Genomic DNA, 27,772 nt, shown 5'->3' with positions numbered 1-27,772 from the left:
ACTCTTGGAAGATTAACCAAAGATACAAACTAGAAACACAACTCAACTGTTTAAAAAGAATACTCACTTTAGGCACTTTCTTCCATATTCAAAATATTTTTTTCTTAGCCATGGTAAAAATCCTTCTATTGTAATAGCAGAATTTCGTCCTCAGATGCCAAGGAAACTTATTGCAAGTCACCCCCTTCCTGCTTTTTTTAATAATCCTAGAGAAGCAGCTGGAAGGAGAAAAAAAAAATCACACACTCAGATGTACTCGGAACTCTGTCACAAAATGAACATCAGAATTGCTAGCCAAGGGGAATTTTTCTTTAAGAAAAACTCCAAGGCCAGGCACGGTGGCTCACGTCTGTAATCCCAGCACTTTGCGGGGCCGAGGCGAATGGATCATCTGAGGTCAGGAGCTCAAGACCAGCCTGACCAACACGGTGTAACCTGGTCTCTACTAAAAGAAAAAAAAATACAAAAATTAGCCGGGCATTGTGGTGGGCACCTGTAATCCCAGCTACTTGGGAAGCTGAGGCAGGAGAATCACTTGAACTCGGGAGGTGGATGTTGCAATGAGCCGAGATCGCCCCATTGCATTCCAGCCTGGGCAATAGAGCAAAATTTCATCTCAAAAAAAAAAAATTAAAAACTCCATAATATATTACACATGCAATAGCATTTCCTAGATTCTCTATCCATTTTCCTTCACCCATGGTGGAATTCCAGGTCTAATTATGGGCATTTATGGGAACTGCTTTCATTGATGCCTAATCACCATGTAGTATGAGAACTGTTATGTACACCACTGCATGTGTGAGATTAACTTTATGTTTTACTGGATTGTATGTTTTACCGGATTATCACATTAAACCTACAAAAGCACACTCAGTCTTCAGCAAGTTTGTCCACTCTACATGGCTGATCACTCCTAGAGGATAGTTATCTGCTTACACTTTAGAAAAACTGGTCAGAGCTTTGGTGAGAGTAATTTTTGATACCTCTTCTGCACCCTTCGCAACACCTGGCCCCATGCTTTGTGGCCATGTTGGGAGACTTCATAAACATCTGCAAAGATAGTCTGCTTATTGAGAGAATGTGGAGCTCACCAGAATACATTAAGAGCCTGCAGAACGCTCAGTGGCCAAGAAGCTGTTGGAAGACTCCCCAGGACTTCTAATCTGGCAGGAAGACTGGCACATTTATAAAGGAGCCTTTGAATAATTATATAAGAGAGATGTGATTTTAATTGTTACCTTTGGACTTTCCAGATACTGCTAAAATAACAATTCTGCCATTAGCACCTTAGCCCTAGGGTAGAAGCAAATTTCACCTGGAACAAAATTCCTAATATGGAGAGGGAAGGGGAAGAAGGGGGTCATGGAAAGATCTGGGATGGGAGACAGCCCTAGTTCTGTCATTAACTGGGGATTTGGGACATTTGCCCACTGGGCTCCTGGATGCACTTCATTTAAGCCTTAAGCTGCTGGTCTTCTGAATTCACTGAGAGCGACAAAAGGGACCATGGAGGTGAATGTCATGAGCTAAGTTCTGTTGGGAGGGTCAGAGGGGCCATCATTTAGTGTCCAGGTGTAGCCCATTCCACAGCTACATGTGGGTCAGAGGTTTGCTGAGGGAGGGAGAGACGGGACAGGATCCTAAATACCATAGAGAAGATTCACCCAACTAAAAGTCACCCTCCCCACGTTTGCCAAGCACAGCATAGTCTCCCTGCCTGCCTCAGTCCTTCTAGGCCTCTGAGTCGTCCCTCAGAGATATCTTTTTTTTTTTTTTTGCAACATGGTGCAGGTGATAGATTAGACAGTCCTGACATAGGATCGAACCCCCCCGACCCCACCCAGTTACACAGAGGACACATTCCTGAAACATACTGTGTTAACTACAAATGTAGGACCAGAGGAAGTCTGTGGGCTGAGGGCTGAAGGCAAGGCAACCACTGAGGCATGAGCTCAGGCCTCCTTTCATGAGAAAACTTTGTGCGGTGAGTTTCTGGCCTCAGGGCAGTGCCTCTTCCCAGGCTACTCCAGCCAGTGACTGAGAACAGCAGGGGTACTCGGGTCTGGTCATTTCTGCCAAACATGGTACTCCTCCAGCAGGACAGCCTGGCTCTGCATGGAGCTCCGGATGGGGCTGGCTGGACTTTCTCAGCATCGCACTGCAGCAGAGGCTCTCCCTACTCCATCCTGCCTCCTTCCTTATCCCCTTTCACAGGCATCAGACCTACCACATGACCTAAAGCCCTTCCCTGCCTGCTCCTATTTTCCCTCCCCTTTCACAGTCATTTCCCTCCTCCCAAATCACTCACACTTCTGATTATTTCGGTGTCTGCCTCCCAGAGGACCTGAGCTGACACCAGCTATAGGCTCAAGATAGGAGAAATTTAACTTTAAGAGGTTATTTTGATTCAAAATACAGCTCCATAATGTTTTACCCATAATTTAAAACTCGAAAATCTCGAAAACACCAAAACTTGATCTGACTGTATATGAGGCTATTCTAATCTGCAATTATTCTACTTCATAAATTATAAATAACATATTTGTATTAAATACATTTATTACAGAAATATTAATGTGCTTGGTTATGGGATGCTGCTTCTAACTGATGGGCATATCATATGCAGTATATGTATTATATGAACTCTCTAATGTCTAAAAACATCTGAATTATGAAAAATATCTAAGAGTTTTGAAGAAGGGATTGTAGACCAGTAGTATACACAAATTGAAGTCTACGAAGCAGCTCATCTCCAAAGGAGAGCCCCATTGAACGACGCCTCCCAGTGATGGCAGCGGCCGCTCCAGACGGCCTGCCGCTACCATCATGCTAGCTGCAGCCAGGAAGCACACTGGGACTGCACGCTCAGTGGAGCTGGTGGGAGCCGGGACAAGCAAGAGCCCTGCCCTTTCCCCCTTCCAAGATGGGGCAGGAGCTCCCTGGGTGCTGCTGCAGTTGCCCAAATTGTAGCTGTAGACCCAGACCTCCTGCTCTATGGAGCAGGCGGGATACCCCTACTCCAGGGTGGGGCTGCAGCTTCCCAAACCACCACTGTGGATCCAAGCCTCCCTGTGCTCTTGGGGAGCTCCTCACGTGCCACTGCAGCTGCCCAAACAGGGGTTGTACACTCAGGCTCCCACTCCACTGAGCAGGCAAGAGCCCCACCCAAAATGCAGCTGCAGACTCAGGCATCCTTGTACTCCTGGGGGCCCAGGGAAGGCCCTCTTGCCCTTGCAGGCTCGGAAGTGCCTGCTCCTCCTCCTCCTTCTCTCTGCTGTTGGCACTCCTTCCAATCTGGGAGAAGTCAGGGCCAAGCCTGGTTTCCACGAACGGCAGCAGGAGGCAGACAGATTCTTGGGCAGAAGGGGACAGTCCCAGTAAGGTCCCACCTTCAGGCCAAAAAGGGCCTGAAGGCTGGGGACTGGGCTGCCGGTCCCACAGACCAGAGTTGGGACTTGTGGTGCCTTTTCCAGCCCTCCCATGGCTGCCCATGGACCAATGGGCACAATTTCCTTCCCTCTGAGGTCCATAAAAGCCCCCAGCTCAGCCAGAGCAAGCAGAGGATGGAGAGAACAGAGACAATGGGAAAACCAGCTGCAGAGTGGAATTACTCTCTCTGCTAAGAGCTCCAGAGACCTGCAGAGATGTCGGTACTACCAGCTGCAAAGAGGAACAACCCTCTCCAGGGCATCCTCTCTGGTGAGAGCTTGATACTTGATGGGACGACCTGCCTACAGAGGGGAGCCACCCACTGCTGGTCTCCTCTGAGCTGTCATAACACTTAATAAAGCTCCTCTTCATCTTGTTCACCCTTTACTAGTCTGTGTACCTCATTCTTCCTGGATGCAGGACAAGAACTTGGGCAAAGGCACCACTAGCCACAGAGGTTTCCAGCCAGAAAATCGACACCCCAAAAATCCCATAACACAAGTCCTCATGCCCTTGTGTGGTCTTCTCACCTTGAGTCTGGGTGCTTTACCTGTAGAATGTGGCAGAAATGATGCTGTGCTAGTTCTGCACATATGCTTTAAGAAAGTTTAGCTTCTGCTTTTATACTTTTAGATGATCTTATCCACCAAGAAATCTGGACAGACCACATGGAGAAGCTAAGTGAACAGGAAGAGATCCCAAGATGATTTGAGGAGGAGAGGCCTATCCATGCCAGTGTCCCATCTGAGTCCATCCTTCTGGCTATCCCACACAGGAGCCAGACTTAAGGCCACCTTAGATGTTCCAGCTCCTGCCATCAGACTACAAGTGGCATGAGAGACCCCAAAGGAGATCAGCATAAGAACCATGCAGCTGAACCCTGTTAAGGCACAGAAAGGTGAGAAGTCATAAATCACTGTGAGTTTATGTCACTAAATTCTGTGGTGGTTGTTACACAACAGAAGATCACTGAAACACGGTTCTAAAACCTTTGCTTACAAATGAGTGAAAGGTCGCAGAATGGGAAAAACACCAAAAAAGAAAAAAAGCAGCCAGATAGCACTAAAAATAGGTCATAATAACAACTTCCACCAAATAAATGCCTCTTGTGTGCCTGGTATTAGGCTTACATATATTACCTCATTGCAACTCTGAAAGAATGCTTTATTATCTCCATGTTACAGAAGAGGAAACTGATGCAAAGAGAGGTCTGTGAGTCTGTAACAAAGCTGGGATTCACACCTAGAAATTTCCTGCCAGATTGACTCTGACCATCTCCCAGCTATTGGGGCCTTGTAGAAATTCATCCGTCTCCAATGAACATGTGTCCTCTCTGCTATCCTGCATCTAATCAACCAGCAACTGCACCTTCACCTCCCCTCTGGGGACCAGCCACCCCACTCTCAATGAATGTGCTTTGGTGGAGTTCTGTCCTTGTGATCTCAGCTTCAGCTTATAAGCACATCCCATTCCCCAGGACACAGTTGAGGCAAGGGCAGGGATAGTGAGATTTGCTGGAAAATACTCTCTCCTTTCCACACTAGATATGATACAAAGGAATATGTCCCCTGCATCTGCTCTTCAACCTCATCAAGATCCCCCAGGCTTTCTCCTCTCAGGCTTGTTGCATTCTAAGCATTTTCCTGAGCACATCCTTTACTCCTTTCCTGGAACATCCTTCCTCCAGCTTCTCTTTTTGTCCAATTATTTCTAATCCTCAAGACTTAATTCATGAATCCTCCATTACTGGATATTCTGCAGTGAGGGGATGGAACTGGGACTACCAGACCTAGTACTGGGACTACCAGACTGGGACTAGGTCTGGTAGTCCCAGTCCCATCCCCTCACCACAGGATCTGAGTTAGCAGTCCCTGCTTTGTGCTTCTGTTGTCACTAAATATACTGTGTTATGTCACTGATCAAATTGCTGTGTCACCTCTGGCCTATCTGCCTGTCTTCTCTACCATTATGCAAATTCCTCAGGGCAAGCGGCATGTCCTAACCATCTTTGTATCCTTATCACTTTGCACAGTGCTCACTCTGTAGATGATAACATAAATTAAATGAATGGCTAAATATGGATAAACAATGGTAGGTCTACCAAGACCTTCTTCATCTAGTGTAGATTTCCCTATGGGACTTAGCAGCAAATAACCCGTGAAAATATTAAGTACTGTTTTCGGCCTTCCAGGTGTTCCAGGTTGTTGATGGTTGGCATTGGCAGGTATAAGGGTTGAAATATTTGTTCCTATTGAGTTTGGGAGACAACAAATAACATCTTTCAGTCAACTGAGAGCTGAGATACAAGAGCAAGAACATAAGGATTAAAATGTTAGTTTCATCGCAGTTAAAATCAATTGGAGAACACGACTTTAATTTGGTAGCTAAGTTGGGCTTTCAAATACTCTCTTCCATAGGAAGAGTTTGAGTCTCCAGAGCGAACCATTCATTCAAAATTGCTTCATGGCAGAGAGAAAAGAAACAAGGGAGCCTTTCGTGTTTGCAGCATTTTAAGAGCTTTGATTCACAAAGCATTCACAAAGCGTAGACCAAATGATGTTAATTTCTTGCAAATCCAATTGATCCCATATCAAGCCCTCCTCTCATGTGCAGAAGTAAGAAGGGGCACAGGGAAGAGACTTGAAGTGTTACCTAGAGGAAGCCCCTTTTGGAATCTTGAAGCCAAGGACATGTCTGTACATGATGTGAAAACACATCGAGAAACCAGGGGCTCTGAGGCCTAGAAAGCTGGTGGTGTGTCCACTGAGAAACATATATGTGCTAGTTTCCTGGATTGTTGGAGGGTACAACCAAGATGCCCAGTGAAGCAGCGATCATGAAGTGCCTATACAAGGGCTTGAAAACACTGGTTAGAAATGTAAAACCATCCATTTTATCCACACAAGCAATACATAGAGAGTAACAATCCTCTCTGCTAACACATCCAATGACATTTCTGAAACATGAACACTTACAGTTTTCTTTAGTTTACTTGGATATGTGTTAATTTCTTGTTTTTAATGGAAAATGCTGAAATGTTATATTACAATGTTCAGGCTGAAATAAATGAGGGTTTTTTTTACATTGTTTAGAAAACTTAGAAAAGTATGACCCTGCCTCACTTTCTATTATAGCTTAAAATGTGGCATGTAGTTGACTGATTTTCTCATTTCAGGCTCAACTTTATTCTTAGGTTACAAATGAGGGAGAAAGTTGAGTTATATTAAAAAGGAACTGGCTCTGAAGACCAAGATTTAAGCGTCAATATGGTCAAGACATCTAACTTCTCTGAAACTCAGTTTCCTCATCTCCATCTATAAATTGGGGATATTAGAATATCTACATCCTTGGATTGAAATAAGAATTAAATGGGACAAAGTGCATAGAAATCTGAAGAACAATAGGCATTGAAGTAGGTGCTTGATATATGTTTTTTGAAGTAGTCAGCATGTCATCCCCTGGTAATGTTACCAAACCCTCAGGGGACAGGGGATGCTGGGGAAGTCTTATTTCCTGTTGCTGGAGTTCTCTCCTTGGTATAGGCTTGTCTCTGTGAACCCAACACAACTACCAGTGTTGAATTACAGAAGCACCAAGGCTGAGTGTTAAAAAGAGTGGGAGAAAAAAATTAAAAACATTTCTAAGGCCTTTCTCTTAAGCCAGGAACTAAGAGCATAAGATTAGAACAAATGCAATCAAGATTTAAGGACAAATGGATGATGAGGTCCTTGGGAGGGAAGTCTTTTCCTGTAGCCATGTGCAGTTAGCCAGTAGCTACACAATGTAAGAAACTATTCATTCCAGTAAGAAAGTGGTGATGTGACATGTTAGCATTTTTTCATTTAATAGTCAAGTATGTATATCAATTATGCCTAGAGCGAAATGTGTAATGCAAGCTGCGGGATACACGCTATATACACCAAGTGACAAGAATACCAGATAAGATAAGATCTGAAGGAATAATCGTTGCCTGTCTGAAAGTTTACTGCAACCATTTGTTTACAAGTCAACCTTTTTACAGTTGGAAGTTTGGACAGTGAACAGAGAGAAAATGACTAGATAGCATGACAGCAGCACATTTCTGTAACAAGTTGTCATGGTTCTTGTATCAAAGTACAGTTGAACGTGATGAATCCTAAGATGTATTTCAAGATGTAATCACCTATCTTCAAATTGCCATTCGAATTTTTTCACTTCTTAATTTGCATATGCAAATAAAGGACTTGCAAATGACTTGGTTACAAATATTATTTAAATTATAAACAAGATCTTAAGTTCCCTGAAAGCAGGAATTACATTTTTTTAGCCATTGCATCCTCTTTAGCATCTGCCTACAATGTCCTGGTAGAATCTCAAAACATATTCAATTAATATAAATAAATTTAAATAAGCTTTTAAGTATAATAGATGCCAAATTATTTTCCGTATTTTTCTGCATTGTTTAAAGGAAAATGAGATGTGATAATACACATGGATTTTTGCTAAATGTAATTTCTAAATAATAGATATTATCCTTCCTCTATGGTGCTTCTTGAGAGTGAGTTTGACACAACCAAAGAGGCAGGTTGATGGATTCGGGTTACTAGAGAACCGTTTCGGGTGTTGTGGGAGAGCTTGGAAGTTCCCAACACTGTATCCAATATTTCAGCCCTGCTCTGCTTGGCACTGCCCACTTCCTCTGCCTGTCTCTTGATTTCCTAAATATGGCAAGAATTTTACTATTGAGTAGATGTCTGGTTTCTCTGTTAGAAAGGACAATGTGGCCGAGCGGGGTGACTCACACCTGTAATCCCAGCACTTTGGGAGGCTGAGGCGGGTGGATCATGAGGTCAGGAGATCAAGACCATCCTGGCCAACATGGTAAAACCCCGTCTCCACTAAAAATACAATAATTAGATTGGTATGGTGGCACATACCTGTAATCCCAGCTACTCAGGAGACTGACGCATGAGAATCACTTGAACCCAGGAGGTGGAGGTTGCAGTGAGATGAGATCGTGCCACTGCACTCCAGCCTGGCGACCGAGCGAGACTCCATCTCAAAAAAAAAAAAAAAAAAAAAAAAAGCCAGGAGCGGTGGCTCACGCTTGTAATCCCAACACTTTGGGAGGCCGAGGCGGGCGGATCACGAAGTCAGGAGATCGAGACCACGGTGAAACCCCGTCTCTACTAAAAATACAAAAAATTTAGCCGGGCGTAGTGGCGGGCGCCTGTAGTCCCAGCTACTCGGAGAGGCTGAGGCAGGAGAATGGCATGAACCTGGGAGGCGGAGCTTGCAGTGAGCCAAGATTGCGCCACTGCACTCCAGCCTGGGCGACAGAGCGAGACTCCGTCTCAAAAAAAAAAAAAAAAAGGACAATGCAGCTCATAAAATATGATCAAAATATTGCTTCAAATGAAACAGTTTTAGATGAAACACGAAAGAACCACTAACTTTTCCTCTTTGTCCTCATAACTGTCAGATAGATAATTACAGTACTCTAACATTTTACCATTAGAAACAATGTTCCATTCTGCCAGTAGTGTAGGGTTTACCGTCTGATGTCATGAAAGAGAATAGTTATACTCTGCCACCTTGTTTTTCTTTAAGATAAACTGATACTAGAGCTCTGCAGCTCAACCCTGGAAAACTCTGAAATGAACAGCACAGAAAGTGGATCGCCTGGGATCAGAAGTGGGGCGAAGATGGTTTACTAAAAGTTAAGTATTCTTCCTTTTAATTTCCTCCAGGATTTATGAAGGCAAAGCCACTATAAAGTTTTATTTCCCAGGGCATTCTCTGAAAACACCAGGCACCAGGGCTAAAGGAATCGCCTCTAGGATTTGTTTGTTGCAGCTTCGACTTGAACTCTCTTCCTCAGCCATAGGTTCACTGCCAGTGCCTCGCTCTCATGTCACAATGACTCAAAGTTGGAAATTGATAGCCTGAACCTCACTGAGCCAACGCAAACAGTTTCCTAAGAAAACTCGTGTATTTATTAACTAGAGAAAAATGAATACCTTTTTTTTAACCATGTGTCTCGGAAGCCCATGAATGCCTTCTATAAGACACAGACAATAGGAGAAACTCCAAGAAGCAAGTAGGAGACAAGGAGATAGGATCTACTCAGAGCAGCTGAAATGAGACTGAGAACAATACAGTGCTTTGATTGATATGGTGATTTAAAAATTAAAAGAGGGGAGTCTATCTGTGAGCTGAATGCCAGTTACTAGAGATTGATGGATGGCATGAATCTTCTTCTCTTTGTGGCACTTCAGATAAAATGTGTTTTCTTTCAGAGAGGATCTTTATAAGACGATTGCTCAACTAGGAGGGTGTGTGTGTGTGTGCACGTGCATGCTCACTCACACACACATGCACACTGCAGCATTTCAGAGCAGGGCTCTATACCTGGAATGCGAGGCTGCTCCATGCTCTGTAAACTGTCTGTACATAGTTTATGCATAGGTAACGTACTTTAAAACATCTCTCCTGGATGAGCCTTCATTTTCAATTGTGTGTCTGCACCATGTGGTAGCCAGCATGATTAAAGAAAAAGTGATTGTGTGAACCTCCAAATCCATCTGTCATGTCATTGGCATTGAAGAGTCTCACTGAAAAATTAGCCTCCTCCTTCCCCCAACTTGTGTTTTCCCATCCTCGAGACAATACAGGAAGCTCTTAGCCAGGAAAGAAGGGAACAAAGGGGCAAGGAATTCAATAAAAAAGAGATCCTAGGCAAAATGAAATATTGTTTCTCTGTATTGCTCTTTTTCTTTCCAGTCCACAGAGCATTAACCAGTTGTCTGCTGCACCATGAGGCAGGAACATTTCTAGTATTTGTCTGCAAATGACTGAAGCATTTGAAACATCAGAGATGTCCAGTGTGATAGTCTGGAACACAAGAGTCTAAACTGGACACAAAAATGACAGGCAAAATGTGAAAAAATACTTGTAATTCCTATGTCTTTGGAATTTTCCTAGTATACTTGCTTAATTAAATGTACATATAGGCTCAAACATATATTGAATTTTTTTCATATTCTCTGTGCACGTATGAGGACTTCCTAAAATTGTATACAGAATTTTATTTATCTATGCACGTGTGCATTTTTCTCGGGAGAGGACCCACAGTAAGCATCAGTTTTTAAAAATATTTTATGACCCACAAAGTTAAAAAAGACTGCAATAAGGTATGTACTACTTATTTTATGTTTATTTCCTCAATTGCAGAAGGTATATTTGCTGTCATTTTGGATTAAGGGTTTGGAGACAAATTATATCTATGAAATACTTACTTGGGCCAAGAGAAAAACAAGAAAACCCAAGTAAACTGGAAAAGAGATGCTGAACTACAAGACAAAAGAGGATAGGGTGAAGTATATTAGATTTATATTTTTTGCTTATTTAATAAGTACAGACTCAGACAAAACATAAAATGCAAAGTATATGGATTTTGGGGTTGTTTTTAAAGCTTTTTAGGAATTTTCTTTTTAAATGCTTCTTAGTTCGATTGTTAAGAGAAAAACATGCATATTTGGACTAATGAACTCATTTAAAATTTCTTCAGTTGGTATTAGTTTTTTAAAGTTAATTAAAATGGGAAAATTATAGAGTTGCACATTTGTTTCAGGTCAGAAGATTTTGATGGAAAAAATTATTAACACAGATTGCTCTAAGCCGGCTGCCTTGCAGTCATTGAAATTTTTAATCTGTGTGCATTCATCTTAACCTGAATGTTTTCTAAAAGTTAAACAAATAAGGATTAATGGGTATATTTTAGAACTGAGTATATTAGTTACAATAAATATAAAAGCTGTTGTTGGGTCAAGGAATATACTCTTAAGTATTGAGATTAAAGGGAACAAGGTCTTTCTTTCATCAAGAACTAAACCCTAACATTGATTCCTCATTGTGGAGGTATGTGAAATAAGCACAAAGAGATTAAAAACAGCGCTTTATGATCAAAACACTCAACAACATAGAAATAGGGAGGACTTTCACAATGTGATAAAGGACATCCATAAAAACCAATATTTAGTCTGAAACATGAAAAATGTTCTCCATAAGAACAAGACAAGGAAGGTTACTCTTGCCACTTCTATTTAACATTGCACTGAAGGTTCTATCCAGGACCGTTTAGTCAGAAGAAGAAATAAAAAACCATCCACATTAGAAAGGAAAACATAAAGATATCTGTATTCACATAGAATCTTATATGTAGAAAATCCTAATTAATTTGTATTAAAAAACTATTGGAGCTAATAAATGAGTTCAGCAAGATTGCACAGTACAAAATCAATACAGAAAAATTGGTTATATTTCTTCAAGTAGCAATGAACATGCCAAAAATGCAATTAAGAAAACAATTCCACTTATAATAGCATCAAAAAGAATAAAATGTTTAGAAATAAACTTAAGAAAAGTACTGCAATGCTTATACTCTGAGAACTACGAAACAAGACCTAAATATTTAGAACTACATCCCATGTTCATGGATCAGAAAGCATAATATTCTTAAAATGGCAGTATGCTCCAAACTGATCTTTAGATTCAACACAATCTCTATCAAAATCCAAGTCTGGCTTTTTTTTTTTTTGGCAGAAACTGACAAGTTGATTCTAAAATTAATATGGAAATGAAAAGGACACAGAATAGCCAAAGCAACCTTGAAAGGGAAAAACAAAGTTGGAAGGCTTGCACTTCCTTATTTCGAAACTTACTATAGCCCAGGTATAGTGACTCACCCTTGTAATCCCAGCACTTTGGGAGGCTGAGGCAGGAGGATCACTTGAGCTCAGGAGTTTAAGACCAGCCTGGGTAACATAGTGTTACCCCATCTCTACAAAAAAAAGCTAAAAATAAAGTAGCTGAGCATGGTTGCTCATGCCTGTAGTCCCAGCTACTTGAGAGGCTGAGACAGGAGGATTGTTTCAGCTTGGGAGGTCAAGGCTGTAGTGAGCTGTAATCACACCACAGCACTCCAGCCCGGGCAACAGAGCAAGATCCTATCCCAAAAAAATAACTACAATAAAGTTGCAATAAACAATATAGTGTGACATTGGCATAACAGTAAGCACATAGGTCAATGCAATAGAACTGAGAATTCAGAAATAAATTCTTACATTTATAGTCAATTGATTTTCAACAAGCATGCCAAGACAATTCAATGTGGAAAAGAATAGTCTTTTCAACAAATGGCCTGTGGACAACTGGATATCCACATGCAAAGAATGAAGTTGAAACCATACCTTGCATCATATACAAAAATTAACTCGAAGTGAATCATAGACCTAAACGTAAGAGCTAAAGCTAAAACTCTTAGGAAAAAGAGGGGTAGAAACCTTCATGACCTTGGTTAGGCAATGGTTTCTTAGATATGACAACAAAAGCACAGGCAGAAAGAGCAACAAAAAAGTATATGAATTGAACTTCATCACAATTAAAAACATTTTTGCATTAAAGGACTCTATCAAGAAAGTCAAAAGAAAACCCATAGAATGGGTGAAAATATTTGCAAATCATATATCCAATAAAAATCTAGTATCCAGTTCTTAACTCACCAACAAAAAGACAACCAGTTAAAAAATAGGCAAAGGACTTGAATAGACATTTCTCCAAAGAAGATATACAAATGGCCAATAACCACAAGAAAAAAAGCTCTAAGTCGTTAGTCATTAGGGAAATGTGAGTTAAAACCACCATGAGACACAACCACTTCACACCCATTAGGTTGGCTGAATTAAAAAGACAGACAATAACACGTGTTGGTAAGGATGTGGAGAAATTGGAAAACTCATACATAGCAGGTGGGATTGTAAAATGCTGCAGCCACTTTGGAAAAGAGTTTGGCACCTCCTCAAGATGCCAAACATAGAATTACCACACAACCCAGAAATTCCACTATGTATATGTTCAAGAGAATTGAAAACATATGTACCCACAAAAACATGTACACACATGTTTATGGCAGCATTATTCATAATAGCCAAAAAAGTGGAATCAACACAAACATCTATCAAATGGTAAAAAAAAAAAAAAAAACCATGTGGTATATGCATACAATGGGCTATTATTTGACCATAAAAAGGATTGGAAGTACTGATCGTGCTATAACATAAATGAACCTGGAAGCCTTATGCTAAGTGAAAGAAACCTGTCACAAAATGTCATATTGTATGATTTTATTTGTATGAAATGTCCAGAACAGGCAAGTGCTTAGAGACCAAAAAAGATGATTGGTTTCCAGGGACTAGGGGGATGGGAAACACATAATGACCGCTAACAGGTACAGGTTTCTTTTTGGAATGATAAAATTGTTCTGAAATTAGATTTGGTGATGATTGCATAACTACATGAACATACTAACAACTACTAAATTGTATATTTTTTAAAAAGACAGTCCACAAAGTCACAGGTAGGTATATTATAATCCAATCAAAGATATTAAGGTTTTAACATTTAAAAAATTAATATATTGGTTGTAAAAGTCAGTGTGTTAAATGGAAGCCATCTGTGGTAGATTGGATTAAATGAAGATTATCTAGTTCTTCATTTCCTTGGGTAATAGGAATATAAGGTCAGGCTATATAAAATTTCCATTTTTGATTAAGTAAAAACGGCCAAATATCAGCAATTCCCCGTGGTTTCACCTTATACTCCCATGCCTTTTGCCATGTAACTTTGCATTCTTCCTTATGCCACTGATGTTGGGCTTGACCATGTGACTTGACTTGGTAAATGGAATGCTAGTAAATGTTGTGAGCAGAGACTTGAAACGTGCTTTTGTGGTTTGGCTTGCACACCAATCCTTCACCATGAGGACATTCCCTGGGTGGTCACGAGTCCAAGGAGAATGAAATACATTGGGAGCAGACATGGAGTTAGCCGACAGCCTGCAGCTAAGCCCAACAGACCTGCAGCCTAAAAAAAAACCCTCCCAGCCCATAAAAACTGTACTTCAGTCTACTTGCAGACTGGTGAACATGAAGACAGTTATTTTAGTTGTAAGCCCTTGAGATTTTGAAGTTGTTAGTAGAAGGTAGGTTACAGCTAACTAATATGTCATCTATGCAGTGAACTAGGGAAAGCAACTAAAACAAGAATAGATGGTGTCTGTTCACCAATATTCAAAAGAAATGGACTTCAACAGAAGAATTTCCTGGACTCTGAAAGGAGGAGAGACGGGGCAGAGTGCAGCGGTAGCGGCAGACACCCCAAGCATTAGACAACAGCTTGAAGACTGGCCTTGGAGATTTAATTGACTATCACACTAAAGGGAAAACTGACAAATATCAATTTTTAACGCTTCCCAATTTTGGCCAAGGTCTGTGTTGCAGCCTGAGCTTTAATCTACATTCTCATAAAGGGGAATCAAGGAAAGAAAGTTTGATCACAAGTAAGGGCGTGGGGTTAGTTATAATTATAACATGCTGAGGAGCAAACACTTGGATTCTATATTGCTTTTTTTTTAACTCTAAATTTGATGCTAAGTGTTTTTCACTTGTGCAAGTCCTGGAGTTGAAGACAGAGTTTCAGAAATGAAACCACAATTAATTGAAGTTGTTGGAAAATGTATAGTCAAGGACTCATGCATTTATTTATGTCAACAATTCCAAGGAAAATTGCTACTAAGTTTTACCAACTGTCATCCACTTGTCCTCTTTCATATCTCGGATTAAATTATGACAATAATATCCTCCAGGCTCCTGATCATAACACTAGCTGCTTTTTATTAAATGTTTACCATGTACCAAGGACTCTGCAAGACACTTTTTAGACAGTGTATCTAATTCGCACAATGACATTGAAAGACGAATGTTATTACCCCCATTTCAGAGGTGAGCAAACTGGAACCCAGAAAGATTGGGTAATTTTATCCTTAATGTCAGATAGTTAGTAACAGGGGGAGCTATAATTTGAACCTAGGTCTAACTATAATCCTATTTAATGTTGAGCAAACATCAGTTTAAGCTGGAGGTTTAGTTAGTGAAATAAAAGTGTTCTGTCCAGGGAGACTTAGCTACTGGCATAGAAAAAGAACCTTATTATAAAGTAGTTAGTCTCAGTTATCCTATCCACCTACCAATCTATCTAAATCTATACATAGACTCTTGAGAAAAATGACAAGAAAGTGCCAGTTTGATCTAGATTTTACATATTTTCTTTTGTCTGAATATTTAATTCATTTTCAGTTCAGTTGTTTCTCTTGTCCTTATCAGGTGTTCATCATAGACCCTTGGCTCAGTCCAGAATGGAATTGTTTTTGAAGAAGCATAGTCTAAATAAAAAAAAATCCAATCTTTGCCTATATCTCTGAAAAATATAGTTGTGGAATATGAACACAGAATCCTTAACAACTCTTAAAAATTCTGTATCTCCTGGGCCCTCTTCCCTCTCCTTCTCTCCTATCTCCCCTCCCTCCACACCAACTCCTTTCAGCCCATTAGATTTGGGTCCTGCCACTCTCTAGCCAGCCTCTCCTACTTCCACATTTCCATACAGCTCCCTGAGCACTTGCCGACCCTTAGCCTACTCAGCCCCATAGGGAATTTAGTACTTCTCTTCATTAACAGCTTTGTGCAAGAGCCTCCTCTGAGGCTTTGGTCTGTTCTAACTCTCCTTTTTCCCTCTTCTCTTATTTCATTCCACCTCACAAAGTTTCAAAAGATGGAGCTGACCCAGAACTCTCCTCATAAAGGTAGGGGTAGCTGAGTGGGCAACCCCAGAATACTCTATATCTGGCAAAGAGTTTAGGGAAGAAAACAAAAGACTGACACCTTCCTAATCCCCTATAGTGATGCTATCTGCCCATTACATACTGTGTTAGTTTCTTACTGCCGCTGCAATAAGTAATTCCAATTTAGTAGTTTAAACAACACAAATGTATTATCTTATAGCTCTGTAGGTCAGAAGACCTGTATGAGTTTCATTGGGCTAAAACTCACAGTGTCAATATGCTGCTTTGCTTTCTGGAGGCTGTGGGGAAGAATCTACTTCTTTGCTTATTGGTGTTATGGGCAGAACTCAGTTCATTGCAATTGTAGGACTGAAGTCCTCGTTTATTTGTGAGCTCCTAGCCAAGGGCCACTCTGGAGGCTGCCACATTCCTGGGCTCACGGCCCCTTTCTTCCATCTTTAAAGCCAGCAACTGGCAGGTGGAGTCCCTCTCATGCTTTGAATTCTTCCTCTTATTCCATCTCATCTCTTTATGCCATTTGGAAACGTTATCTGCCTTTAGGAACTCGTGATTAGATTGGGCTCACCCCAATAATCTCCTCATCTCCAGATCCATACTCTTAATCACATCTGCAAAGCCTCCTTTGTCATGTAAAGTAACACATCTGCAGGTCCTGGGATTACTGCATACATATCTTGAGGGGGGCATTATTCTGCCTAACACACATGGTAAATTTCATTGTCATTTCATAAATGGGAAGGCGGTTGTCAGGGGAGATGAGGGCATCATATTGAACTGGAAGTCCTTCTATAATACAGGCTAAACCAAAGGTCAAGTTAAACTAAAATTAAACTCCTCTTGACCTAGTCTATATCCCCAGCCCATAGATGATTCCTGTAGAAAGATCAAATATGTAGGAAAGTCATATGATAACCAAGCTTTTTGACCTGCCCACCAAATGTTTCTATTAAGCTGCATATATTTAGAATGTTTTCAATTAAGTTGTACAAGAAAAGATACAAGTCAGAAAACGTATGTTCTTAGAAAAAACAACTCAATAATAAGTATCTGGGATCAAAAAAGAAAGCTGAATTTATGTTTTTATTAGGCCACCTTTCTATAAAATTTGGTGGTTTTTTGTTTTGAGTTATTTATTTATTTATTTTTCTGTAAGTTCTCTTCACAATGCTTCTCCAAGAAAATCACATTTCCTACAACAACCTCTCTAAATGCCCTGAATTGGCTAGATTGAGATAATTCAAGAGTCCTCTGTCACCATCACACCAGAATATCACATTTTGCTTTATCTTGTCTGCTAAAGATGGGATATTTTAAAATATTCCACTAAATGGAAGTCTTGTCTAGAAAAGGTGGGGGTAGGAAACATTCCTGTTTATGTTATTACTTTTCAAAATAGCTATTGCTGATGCATTATGCTCTCCAGGAATATTAGAAGCCCAGATTATATCAGGTAATTGCCACACGCAGAAACGAAGCAGGATACACAAACCTGGAGGCTGCGAGCAGCAACTATGATTAAATTATCAATGATAAACAGGTCAACAGGAAAAACATAAAGCAAACTGGAGCACCGAAGCCAAGCAAGATATCACCACAGAATCGAAAGATACTAAGAAGGAAAGCGCATGGGAATAGGAGGTGTGAGGATGAGGCAAGAGTCTTTATGTATTGTGGGACAGTCTGGAGTCTCTCTAAGACCTTTATCAAAATAAATAGTGTCTCATAAGGCTTGGCAATAGATGGAATGAAATGCTACAGTGCGTGTCATGTTGTGGGGACTCACACTTTAGTGTGTTTTGTGCTGTGTTCTTTGTTTTGCATTTTTATCCCACCTGCCAGGACTTTCTATTTATGCTTTTTCTTTTTCTTCAGCAGAGAGAAGGAAAGCCATGATGAGTAGTTGATAAAAATGTGGGGCTAAATTTACATAGTCATTCAGTGACTGTCATGTACCGTGACGCTTGTGGAGTACAATTAAGAGAGTCTCTAATTTGAATAAAAATCTGTTCTTTCAGTTTCATGTCATATACGATATCACTACAAGCTCATCTACATAGCCTATTATAATGCTCACTTTTATATGACTATAGCCTTCACCTAATCAGTCTCTACAAGCTAATCAGCTCAAATACTGTCACAAGTGGTATAATGCATGCAATTATCCTTAATTCAACTTCTAAACATGGAGGTGAAAGATCAGATTTAACCAAACAGGCTTATCAGGAATTCATGAATTGATAATCGTGATTAATGGAAAATCACAGTGCAAACTTTGTTTTAATTTACCTGTTCATGTAACTTGTGTTACAGAGAAATGTGAACTTTCATCCACAGCAAACAAAGAATGGCTGGACTTTCAGATGCATTTTAGCCCCAGGGTAAGAAATGTGCATTCATTCACTATTTCAAGGATAATCTTTAATGACAGAAATCAGTGTAGCCAAGTAAGGATTATAGCTTTGAAACTATCCCGGCCCTGACTCACTGAAAAAGAAATGATTACTCAGAAATGTCATCTCCAGTTATCACTAGTAAGTTGGAAGGGGGATTTACGTTGAACAGAATAAATTGAACTGCCTGTCTCTGGAGTTCCTCGGATTTCTACAGTGTTGTACTATTCTTGAAAAGGGGTCTTTGAAAATAGCTGCGTTAGGGTTTGTGTTCTCCTAAGTCTTAACCACTTACTTGTAAGAGACTCAGAACATCAGAACATTGACCTACAATGTATTCATTTATTAAAGTAATATTTACTTAGCAAATATGGAAGAACCTATGCTAGGTACTGGGGGTAGATATCATGAGTAAAAGATGGCTCATCCTCGGGAAACTCGAAGACCACTGAGGAAGATAATACAAAGAAACTGAAATAATCAGTGTAACATGATGAGAGTTGAGAAAAGTGCTGACTGGCATCTTATTTTGTTACTGTTTTGCTACAATGAGTTAACCAGGGAGGAGTAAAATGTATACTAGCAGGATGCCAGGATTATGTCTCTGAAAGGTTTGGATTTCCCTTCCTTTGTTCCTGGCCACCCAGATTATGCCAGCACTGGAGGAACCAGGGCTGGTGTCTTGGGTTAAATTGAGTGTCTGGCTCAAGTCCAGGCAGCAGCTTCCCACACACTGAAAGAGAATGGTGGTTTGGAGGTTCTCAGAAGAGGCAGAGATGTAAATTACTTATGTGCAGGACCCAGGAGGGGCTGATGGTCTGGATGGTGGGATGGCTGTGGGACGCTTATGGAAGCTGGACATTTAAGTGCTGTAGCTAGGGTCTCTGTTGCTATGTCTGTAGTCCATGGAGGAGACACCTGTGAAGCACATCTCTGAGCTCACTCCTGCCCTACAGCAGGCAATGCACATAAACAGCAGAGGATCCACACTGGGCAGCATGATGATATCAATATTGACCCCATTGTCTGGGAGCCAGCACAGAAATGCTATGCAATTCTATGCATGTTTGGGAGCTCCACAAATGTTTCTTAGATTGAATTTACTGCCTGATGAATCGACGGTTGAGGAGCAAATCTGTACCAGGTGTTGCAAATTAGATGCCTACAGGTGCAGCAAGCACTACAAAGAAATCTAGTGATGAAGTGTGTCTGGTGTGACAAGGTAAACTGGAAACTACCTGTCTTTTACTCAACTCCAACTGCTTATGGAATGCTGGTAAGTGTAGTGAGATCTTTGATTTTTTTTTCTTATTTGTTCAAGAGAAGCTGGATTTTTATGTAAAAAACCTCCTGAATCTTTAAAAATATTTTTCTTTTTTTTTTTTTTTTTTTGACACAGATTCTCACTCTGTTGCCCAGGCTGGAGTGCAGTGGTGCGATCTCGGCTCACTGCAACCTCCGCCTCCCAGCTTCAAGCTATTTTCCTGTCTCAGCCTCCCAGGTAGTTGGGATTACAGGTGTGCACCACCATGTCTGGCTAATTTTTGTATTTTTAGCAGAGATGAAGTTTCACCATGTTGGCCAGGCTGGTCTCTAACTCCTGACCTCAGGTAATCCACCTGCCTCAGCCTCCCAAAATGCTGGGATTACATGCATGAGCCACCTTGCCCGGCCTCATCCAGCATCATTTAGTGAAAAGGCTATCTTTTTCCCATTGTATGTTCTGGGTGTCTTTACCGAAGATGAGTTGGCTATGAATGGTTGGGTTTATATCTGGGTTCTATATTCAGTTCAATTGGTCTGTGTGTCTGTCTGCTTTATGACAGAAGAATGCTGCTTTGGTTACTATAACTTTGTAGTAAATTTTGAAGCCAGGTAGTGTGATGTCTTCAGCTTTGTTCTTTTTGCTTAAGATTGCTTTAGCTATTCAGGATCTTTTGTGGTTCTATATAAAGTTTAGAATTTTTGTCCTACTTCTGTGAAAAGTGAAAACCTCCTGCATTTTCAATGTTGGCAACTAATTCAAAATTTAAAATATTATGTAGGTGAAACAAAATTCACCTGCTGTATTTGTTCCATAGACCAGTTGTTTGCAGTCTCTGGGCTATAAGAAATAAAAAGATAAAATAAAAAGTATGGGAAGTCATAGGAAATGGGTAGAGAAGTTGAATTTTGAGATGGGGATAGAGGCATGGATGGGACTCCTGATAAGATCTGAGATATCAGAGACAATTGAAAAGATGAATTCCCACAATTCTTACATTGTTTATCCATTTCTTTTTCAACATGAGTACCTCCTACATGTCAGGCATTATGCTAAAAGTGGTGCAGATGTGGGTAGCAGAGGAGGGGAATGGTCCCTATACTCAAAAAAACTTTTAGTCTAGTGGTTAGACACCTGAAAGATTAAAAAATATGCCAGAAAAAAATTCATAGGCTAAAGACAGTGTTCAAAGCAGAAGGAACAGCACCTGGGAAGGCCACATATGAGCATGGCAAGCTGTGTCTGCAAAGCCCAAGGAAGTTCTTATGCCTACAGGGCAGAGCTCAAGGGGAAGTGGTGAGAGGAGGCTGGAGACACTGGCAGGGGCCAGAGCCTGGAAAACCCCAAGCAAAGCCTTTTTGTCCTAACCCTAGAGGCAATGGAAAATTCGTCACGGATTTTAAGCAAGAGACTCAAGGAGGTTGTAATATTTAAAGATGATCAAAGGTTAGCATACAGAACATAAAATGGGAGACCAAGTGTGAAGCAGTGTCTGTAATTCAGGCGAGAAATAAAGACCAGGTAGAACAGAAAGAAGTGAATCAAGGGAATGGATTGTAGAGACATTTTGGAGATGGAAGAAAGATCAAAGGTAATTGATACGAAGTAGAGAACAAAGGAGATGGAGGATTTAAAGATAACATCCCCAGGGTTCTGGTTTGGGCACTGGGTGAATGATGGTTCCATTCCCTGAGAAAGTCAACTCTGGTACTCTGTGTGTGTGTGTGTGTGTGTGTGTGTGTGTGTGTGTGTGTAGTTGTTTAGGGGAAATGTTCATTTGTTTTGCCTTGATATGCTAAATTTATGGCGCCAGAAAGACATCCAAGTAGAGACATGTAACAGGCAATTGCTATATGAGCAATGAACTTAGGAGGAGGGTTGCATTAGAGATTTAGCTTTTGGTGCCATCGGCATATAGCTGAAAGTAGAGGACATTGTCTAGGAGTTTAGAGGAAGAATATCAGACTGCCAAGAAAAGATTTCTTAGGACTACTAATATTTAAGGAATGAGTAGAAAAGGAAAGATTCTAATGATGTGTGAGAAGCAGCAGTCAAAGATATAAAAGAAAAATCAGATAACCGTGTAGCTAGAAGAAAAGAGAAAAACATTTTTGAAAAAATAGAGCAAAGCAACAACTGAAAAATGTGCTTAAGATTTCTCAACAAGAATTTGGGCAAGATAATTTTCAGTAGCCTGGAGGTTCAAGGATAATGCATATTCTTATCTTTGGTGTAGAAATGGTAACAGCAAATGTAGACAATTCTTTTAAAAGTTTGATTGTGAGATGCCAAATAGCCAAAATAACCTTGAGCAAAAAGAACAAAGCTGGAGGCATTACATTCCTTGATTTCAAAATATCCTATAAAGGGATTATAATCAAAACAGCATGAAACTGTATAAGAACAGACACATCGATCAGGATAGAAAGCCCAGAAATAAACCCACAAATTTACAGTCAATTTTTTTTTCTTTTGGCTTTTTTTTTTTTTTTTTTTTGACAGTTTCACTCTTGTCACCCAGGCTGGAGTACAGTGGCATGATTTCAGTTCACTGCGACCTCCACCTCCCAATTAGCTGGGATTATAGGCATTCACCACCATGCCTGGCTAATTTTGTATTTTTAGTAAAGACTGGTTTTCACCATGTTGGCCAGGCTGGTCTCGAACTCCTGGACCTCAGGTGATCCGCTAGCCTTGGCCTCCCAAAGTGCTGAGACTGCAGGTGTGAGCCGGCACGCCCAGCCTGATTTTTGACAAAAGTGCCAAGAAAACACAATGTGGCAAGGAAAATATCTTCAATAAATGTTGTTGGAAAACTAGATATCCACATACAGAAGAATGATATTAGACCTTTATCTTGATATTAGAACCTTACACCATATACAAAAGTCAGCTCAATATGGATTAAAGACTTAAATCTAAGACCTGAAACTTTAAAACTTCCAGAAGAAAACCCAGGGGGAAAGCTCCACTACATTGGTCCGGGCAATGATTTTTTGGATAGGATTCCAAATGCACAGGGAACAAAAGTAAAAGTAGACAAATTGATGGCATCAAGCTAACAAGTTCCCGCACAGCAAAGGGAACAATTAAAAGATTGAAGAGACAACCCACAGAATGAGGGAAAATATTTACAAACCATATATCTAATAAGAAGTTAATACATAAAATATACAAGGAACCCAAACAACTCAACAGCAAGAAAATAAATAAGCCTGTTGAAAATTGGCTAAAGGACCTGACTGACCATTTTCAAAAGAAGACATACAAATGGTAATAGGTATATGAAAAATTCTCGGCACCACTAATCATTAGGGAAATGCAAGTTAAAACCACAATGAGACATCACAGCTTTTCGAGTGGCTTTTACCAAAAAGCTCGAGGTAAGTATTGAAAAGGAAGCACAAAAAGGGAACACTTATACACTGTTGATGGGAATGTAAATTGGTACAGCCACTTTGGTAAGCAGTATGGAGGTTCCTCAGAAAACTAAAAACAGAACTACCATGCAATGCAGTAATCCCTCTTTTGGATATATACCCAAAGGAACTGAAATTAATATGTCAAAGGACTCTGCACTCCTGTGAACATTGCAGCATTGTTCACAATAGCCAAGATATGAAACCAACCTAAAGGTCTGTAAGTAGATGAATGGATAAAGAAAATATGGTACAAGATTAAGATGGCAGATAGGAGGCAGGACTACCTTGCAGCTCCCTCTTGAACAGACAGAGCATCATGTGGAGACTCAGATTGTGAACTTTTGCTCCAGGAACTACCACAGCAACATACCTGGAAAGCCAAGAGAATCCACAGACCCTTTGAAGGAATTGGATCACCTCTGCAGCTCCCCAGATGCCAAAAAGCTGTGAGTCTGCCTGCTTTCTCAGCAGGGAGGCTCATGGTCTGGGGCAAGTTCTCAGCCCTGGTCACTGGCTGCCTCGACTCGATGCAGTTGGAGGAGCACAGTGGGAGTGAGACCAGCCCTTAGGACTACAGGCTGTGTGGCAGCAGGGTGAGGCCGGTGACTGCCAGCTTTACCCCACTTCCCTGGCAACCTGTGTGACTCAGCAGAGGCAGCCATAATCCTCCTGGGAACAAAACTCCATTGGCCTGGGAACCACGCCCCCAGCCCCTACAGCAGCTGCAGCATGCCCCACCCAAGGAGAGTCTGAGCTCAGACACATGTATCCCTGCCCCAGCCTGGTGGTCTTTCTCTACCCACCCTTGTTGTCGAAGACAAAGGACATAATCTCTTGGGAGCTCTATGGTCCTGCCCACCGCCTGAGAAACCTGAATATGTAACCAGGCCACCCTAGGGCAACTTTGCTTCCTGCCTGTAGTACCACAGTTGATGCACTCTTGAAAGCGCCACCTCCTGGCTAGAGGCCAACCAACACAAAACCAGTGCACTGAAAAAACATACAACCAAAGACCCTCACAGAGCCCACTTCACTTCCCTGCTTCCTCCACTGGAGCAAGTGCTGGTATCCACAGCTGAAAGAGCTGAAGATGGATCACACCACAGGACTCTTTGCAGACACTCACCAGTACCAGCCAGGAGCCCGGTAGCTCTGGTGGCGGCCAGACCCAGAAGAGCAAAACCAATCACAGCAGTTCGGCTCTCAGGAAGCCCCATCCCTAGGAGAAGGAGGAGAACACCACATCAAGGGAGTACTCTGTGGAACTAAAGAATCTGAACAGCAGCCCTTGGGTCCCAGATCTTCCCTCTGACATAGTCTACCTAAATGAGAAGGAATTGGAGAAATAATTCTGGTAATATGACAAAACAAGGTTCTTTAACACCCCCAAAAGATCACACCAGCTCACCAGCAATGGACCTAAACCAAGTCAAAATCTCTGAATTGCCAGAAAAATAATTCAAAAGGTCAATTATTAAGCTAATCAAGGAGGCACCAGGGAAAGGTGAAGTACAACTTGAAATCAAAAACATGGTACAGGATATGAAATGAAAAACCTTCAGTCAAGTAGATAGCATAAATAAAAAAACTTCGCAACTTCTGGAAATCAAGGACACACTTAGAGAAATGCAAAATGCACTGGAAAATCTCAGTGATAGAATCCAACAAGCAGAAGAAAGAACTTTCAAGCTTGAAGACAAGGCTTTTGAATTAACTCAATCCATCAAGGACAAAGAAAAAAGAATTTTAAAAAAATAAACAGGCCAGGTGCAGTCGCTCACACCTGTAATCCTGACACTTTGAGAGGCCAAAGTGGGTGGGTCACCTGAGGTCAGGGAGTTCAAGACGAGCCTGGCCAACATGGTGAAACCCTATTTCTACTAAAAATACAAAAATTACCTGGGCATGGTGGTAGGCACCTGTAATCCCAGCTACTTGGGAGGCTGAGGCAAGAGAATTGCTTGAACCCGAGAAGTGGAGGTTTCAGTGAAACCTAGATGCAGATGGGAAAAGAAAGCACTGGAGAAGGACATACTGAAAGTGTAAGAAAGAAGGAGAATAACCGATGGAGGGATCCCCGCAGAAGTGGGAGAGAAGGGGATCCTTCCTAGCATTCTAAAGGGAGAACAGGCGTTTGTGGATTTGGAAGCAGCATAATTATAATTCCATTCTCACATCTCTTTTCTTATGAGGTGGGAAGCAAGATTATCCACTGAGAATAAGGGAAGAAGATGGGAAACTAAAGACTGGAAGGGACCAGGCAAGGCTGGAAATACTAGTTCTTCATTGGCAATTTCAATCTCCAGCTACTAATTTTTGTTAAACCTTTGAAGCCTATTATTGCTTGGCCACAATGGATTATAGTATAAGCATGTATGTAATTTGCATATAATCATATTTATTTATTTATTCTTTTTTTTTTTGAGACAGGGTCTCACTCCAATACCCAGGCTGGAGTACAGTGTTGCAATCACAGCTCACTGCAGCCTCGACCTCCTGGGCTCAGGTGATCTTCCTGCCTCAGCCTCCTGAGTAGCTGGGACTACAGGTGCACACCACAATGCCCAACTAACTTTTGTATGATTTGTAGAGACAGGGATTTTCCATGTTGCCCAGGCTGGTTTCAAACTCCTGGACTCAAGCTAACTATCCACCTCGGCCTCTCGAAATGCTGGGACTACAGACCTGAGCCACTGTGCCCAGCCTACATATAATTATATTTAGCTATTTTTTGTTTAACACATCAACTTTTGATCACTTAAAGAAATCATGAATTCTAGTCTAGAATATTTTCTCTAAGTCACTCTGTATTATTGACTTGACCTTGGAATTTAACCACAACACAAATTTATTTGAAATGTTTGATAAAATTGGCTTCTTCTAAAAGGAAAAAAAAAATGAAATACTAGTTTTTATGGAGAATGAGGCAGAGAAACAGAATTTCTGGTGGTGTTAGGAGCCCTGTTGAAACTGGTGCTCACAAATGTGTGGTGACACAAATCTGCTGCACTGTGATGTTTTCTTTAGCAGAATTCACTCAGTAGCTCAAATTATGAGCTACTGGAGTAGCTCTGGAGTATTGCACTGGAGTATTGCCAGGAGAATACAGCCAAGGGAGACTGGGGCTGGGGGTACGGGTCCTAGAGAAAGAGCAGTTAAAATAGTGGGCTCTGGAATCTCAGAGGTCCCCATTAAGAACAACATTATAATCATTTAAAAATTATTATTAATACACAACACTTCCTATGTCCTAGGCAATATTCTAAGCACTTCATATAAATAATTCTCAACACACATATGAGGCCAGTACTAGTATTTTCTTCATTTTATAGGTTATGAAGCTAAAGCACAGAAAAGTTAACTAACTTGCCCAAAGTCACAAACCTGAAGAGTCAAGATTTGAACCCATGCAGTCTGTCTCTAGAGCCCATGTTCATAACTATATGTGATCTGTCTCCATCTTTTGTCTCTTGGCATCTCCTTCTCTGACATCCAGGGACAGACATTCCTTTCTACTCAATGGGAGAAACAAATGAGCCAGACTTGCTGCATTGTGATATATACACACGCGGAGGTAGCCAAGATATAGGAAGCAAAGTTGGGATGTTTTCAACTCCATTTTTCTTTCTTCTAAAATACGTATGTGAGCTATAAGACTTGGTATTCCATCCCAGGCAGACCTGGAAGCATTCTTCTTTAAAAACTAGCGTATATGACACTGGCAGCAGCACCCACCTTACCCCATTGTCACCACCACCCATTCACATGAGTGGTGCTGGTTGGCACCGCATCTATCATACTGGTGAGGCAGCAAGACAGTCAGGAAGGACCACTGCCCCCATCTCCTCCCTTTACTCCTTGACACCCTAAATCCCTACTGGAGATTGACTTCTTTGCATCCAGTGGAAGTGCACGCACTCTATGAGAGCTCTTAACTACCCAGTCACGTACATTTCAGTCTGAAAGATTTTTCCTGAACTCGACTTTTAATGGATAGAAAGAGTTACAGGGAATAGGACATGAAGGGGAAAGAAAAGAGAAATGTAGAATGGACAAAACACTTTGTCTGCTTAAAATTTTATCTTCCAGCTGATGGAGACCATTGCGTTTAGCTGTATTTACAGAACAGTCAGATTGAACTGTGCAGACCAACTCTAGGACTTAATCTAGACAGTGATTCACTCCTAAATTAGATGAATTTTCAGAACGGACACATTTTCAGTGCCTTTAAGATAATGAAATCTTGCGTTTTTAAAATCACAGATATTGCACATAATATAGCGCTTTTCATAAACTAGTTTCTTTGTGATCTTTTAAAAATCTGCAGCTATATAGAACTATCTTATCAGTGATAAAAACAAAGGAAGTTGTTGCTGCTTTGTTTGATCTAACAATGGAAGGACTCATCACACTCTGGTGCCTCGTGCTTATAATGGACTGTGTGAGTTGGGCGTTTTCTTACCATTCTTTAAACATTTCACTCCCCCTAGCACTTGTCCAGGTGCTCAGATTTCCTTCCAAAGTCACAAAATACAATATGGGTTGAACATCTGGCTCGTAAAAGTCCTTTTGAAGGCGAAGCAGA

The 27,772-nt window shown here is 40.9% G+C and overlaps 1 protein-coding gene across 1 annotated transcript in view; it reads right to left on the bottom strand.

The window, feature by feature from the left end:
- The window catches only part of TYW5 (tRNA-yW synthesizing protein 5), a 273,481-nt gene extending 249,884 nt beyond the window's left edge, over positions 1-23,597 (bottom strand). The window contains exon 1 of the mRNA XM_058439881.1: positions 23,558-23,597. The gene's annotated coding sequence lies outside the window, so the exon portion shown is untranslated. The remainder of the gene's footprint in view (positions 1-23,557) is intronic.
- Between the last annotated feature and the right edge of the window lie 4,175 nt (positions 23,598-27,772).

The sequence above is a fragment of the Hylobates moloch genome, unplaced genomic scaffold, assembly GCF_009828535.3.
Source record: "Hylobates moloch isolate HMO894 unplaced genomic scaffold, HMol_V3 SCAFFOLD_1, whole genome shotgun sequence".
Taxonomy (NCBI): domain Eukaryota; kingdom Metazoa; phylum Chordata; class Mammalia; order Primates; family Hylobatidae; genus Hylobates; species Hylobates moloch.
Note: the sequence above shows the minus strand (reverse complement) of the source record. Positions and strands in the feature narration are given on the sequence as shown.